We start from the raw sequence: 3464 nt of genomic DNA, 5'->3' as shown, positions 1-3464 counted from the left end.
AAGATAAATTTATCTTCTTTTCCTTAAGTTAAAAAAACTTAAGAAATTTATCTAAACTGTTAAACAAGGCAACATAAAACAGATAATCTCATTAAATTTTTTTTAGAATTATGACACATAAGTATAATTTATAACCTTCTGAACAATCTTTAGCTGATGGCTTTTTTGGTTTACTATAACCCTATATTATCTGAAGAATTTTACTAAAATGTTTCATTATAACTCAGCTGGAATGTTATCTTGTAGTGTATTAGTCCGTTTTTGTTGTTTATAACAGAAATACCTGAAACTGGGTAATTTACAAAGAAACAATGTTTATTGCTTACAGTTTCAGAGGCTGGGAGGTCCAAAGTCCAGGGAACACATCTGGTGAGAGCCTGGTTGGTGGGTAGTGACTCTTCACAGCAAAGAAGGTGTCACATGGTGATGGCAGAAGTGAAGAGAGAGCTAACTCCTCACTTCTCCTTTTAAAGCCCTCAGAACCCTACCCATGACCACCATTAAACCATCAATGGATTAATCCATTTACTTGCCTCATGTTCCTCACAATCCAATCACCTCTTCAAGGCCTCACCTTTCAATTACCATAATAGGAATTCCCGCCCTCTTAACACTGTCACAGTGGAGACCAAGCCTCCAACATGTCAAACTTTGAGAGGCCACAGTCCAATCCATAACGTGTAGTTTAGTTCTTCTTAAGCCTGGTACTTAACTATAGCTCTTTAGTCTGTCTGGCTTTCAAAGCATCTTCTGGCAGTTTGTTATCAATCTTCTACTGTCTTATTATCAATGAGTTGTTGCAGACATTGAAAGCTATTGTTTACTGGTACCTCAGTTCAAGTTCATGAGCTGCTCCTTCAAGATCATGAACTTCCCCTGAAGTAATTAATCAAGAGCTGAAGTTTCCTTAGATATCTCTTTCCTTAACTCCATTTTAAAAATAGAGAAAAGAGGGCAGGAGGAGAGAGGAGAGAAAAGATAGAGACAGAGGCAGAAACAGGAAGTGAGAATGAGAGAAAGAGGTGTAGAAAGAAACGATAATAAAAACGAGGATGGAAAAGGGCCAGTGTGAAATTTTTATGATGAAGAGCTGCTGGGTACATAGACTTGAGTATGTTTAGTGTTTCTCTTGAGCTTAAATATAAAAAATATTTCCTTGTAGAGAGGTTTCATGCTACAAGAAGACAAATACGAAAAGTATTCTTAAACAATTTTGTTTTCTTTTAAAAGCAAGACTACCTTAGAGAATCTCCCTTGAGGGTAACAAGTGACTATATCTCTGTCTTGAAATTCTATCATAAAGTGCTGTTAAACTCTGTCTTCATCCAACCAGGTTCTGTAAATACAAAATTAAATAGCAAATTATTTTCTTTATAATATTTTCTGCTTTATTGGCTTATAATAGTAGGTATTTTTATTGTGAGATGTTTTAATGCATTTAAAATAGAGTTTAAGCCAAGATTTTTTCTTTTCTTTTTTTCTAATTTTTATTGAATCAAAATTGATTATACATATTTTTGGGATTCAACATTGAGATATGTTGATCAAATCATTATTACTACCATATATATTGTTACAAATTGTAATTATTCTTTATGCCCCTTGTCCAATCCCGCCCCATCCTTCCTTTCCGGCTCCTCCCTCTAATCTCCCCAGATTTCTTCTCTCCCTCTGATAGAATAATGGTTACTCTGTTGATTTGCTGCCCAAATGATCTGTCCAATGCTGAGAGGCATGATCAGGTCCCCCAATACTGTCATAGAGCAGATGTCTTTTCCGTCACTATGAAATGGGCTCTGTGGAGACAGACATCCTCCTCCTTTCTTTATCTCTGCTGGTGACTCTCCTTGTGTCAACTCACTCCAGTGGCTGGCGGACCATCTGCATGGTGGTTGTGGCATCTAGCTGCCTTCACAGCGGCCATGGTTATCGTGGTGACTGTGGTGGGCCACCCACATGGAGGAGATGTTTTTGGCCTGCTCCATGGTGCTTGCAATGTGCCTGGTTGTGTAGAGTATCTGATCTCCAGTTCCATGCCCCAGGTCCCCTTGTGGGTTCCAAGGTGCTGGCACAGTGTGCCTGGTTGTAGAAGGGGGGTCCAGTCCCCTTCTACATTCCCTGGGTTCCTGGTTGGGACCTGAGGCATTGGTGAGGTGTGCCTGGTTGCGGGAGGGAGGTTTGGTCCCCTTCTCCATGCCTCGGGCCCAGGGGTGGGCCCTGATGCGCTGTCCAAGCATGCCTCGTTGTGGGAGGGTGGGTCCAGTCCCAACTACTTATCCTGGGTCCCTGGGCAGGCCCGGAGGCACTGGTGTGATGAGCCTGGTTGTGGGAGGGGGGTCCAGTCCCCTTCTCTATGCCCCAGGTCCCTGGGTGGGCCCCAAGGTGCTGGCACTGTATGCCTGGTTGTGGGAGGGAGTTCCGGTCCCCTTCTCTGTGCCTTGGGTCCCTGGGTGAGCCCCAAGGTGTTGGCATGGTGTGCCTGGATGTGGGAAGGGGGTCTGGTCCCTGGCTGCTAGCCCCAGGTCCTGGGGTGGGCCCCTAGGCATTGGTGGTGTGCTTTTGTGTGGGAGTGGGGTCTGGTCCTTGGCGCTAATCCTCGGGTTCCTGGGTGGGGTCCCAAAGTGCTGGTGGAGTGAGTGATTGTGGCCAGGGTCCTGCCCCTGGCTCCATGCCTCATGTCCCCTGGTCGGCCCCAAAGCATTCATGGTGTGCCTGGGCCGGGACTATGTTTTTGTCCTTTGCTTGCTTGTAAAATGGGGGAACTTCCTGTGGGAACCAGTACTTGAGATACTCGGTGCAGCTGGGTTGTGTAGAAACTCTGATTTGGGCCTGAGTTTTTTCATCGATGGCAGATCGGCTGTCCTTGCTGTGTCCCAGTGTTCTCCCGGTGGGCCTGTCTCCCACACCGCCCGTGCTCCAAACACTTCCCATGCCGTGGGCCGTGTGCCGGTCCCTTGTGATGACTCACTGGCCTCTGAGTGGCTCCCCTTTTTCAGCTGTTCTGGCTCCTCGCTCCTGCATGGGTCCACGCAAACCCTTTTAGCAGTCTTGCTGTCCTGGGGGCCATCAAAGTCCTCTTCTCCCCTCCCGCCTCCAAGTAACTCCATTCAAAGGGCACAGCTGCGGCTTCTGCCGGCTCCTGCTCCATGTGCTCCAGCATTAAAGGAGCCGCGGCCCAAAACGCAGAGAGCAGTTTTTTCTTTCTCTCTTCGTGGTTTCTCCCGCCTTCATGAGTTCCGTAGGTCTCTCCTCCTCTTCACCTGAGCTCCAGTGGCTCCAGCTTGGCTGATGTTACATTTTTTTTTTTCCTTTTTTTTGTCTTTTTTCGTGACCGACAATGGATCGCAACCCTCAGTGTCGCGCCCGCACCGGACCGGGACCGGCCCCGGGATCGCAACCCTCTGTGCTGCCCCCGCACCTCGCTCAGCCAGTGAGCGGCCAGTCTGTATGTGGGATCCGAACCC

At 46.9% G+C, this 3464-nt stretch overlaps 1 protein-coding gene across 1 annotated transcript in view; it reads left to right on the top strand.

Moving 5' to 3' along the window:
• Positions 1–3464, top strand: part of UTRN (utrophin) — a 288470-nt gene that overhangs the window by 187069 nt on the left and 97937 nt on the right. The window lies entirely within an intron of this gene.

This window comes from Galeopterus variegatus, unplaced genomic scaffold (assembly GCF_000696425.1).
Source record: "Galeopterus variegatus unplaced genomic scaffold, G_variegatus-3.0.2 Scaffold2342, whole genome shotgun sequence".
Taxonomy (NCBI): Eukaryota; Metazoa; Chordata; class Mammalia; order Dermoptera; family Cynocephalidae; genus Galeopterus; species Galeopterus variegatus.
Note: the sequence above shows the minus strand (reverse complement) of the source record. Positions and strands in the feature narration are given on the sequence as shown.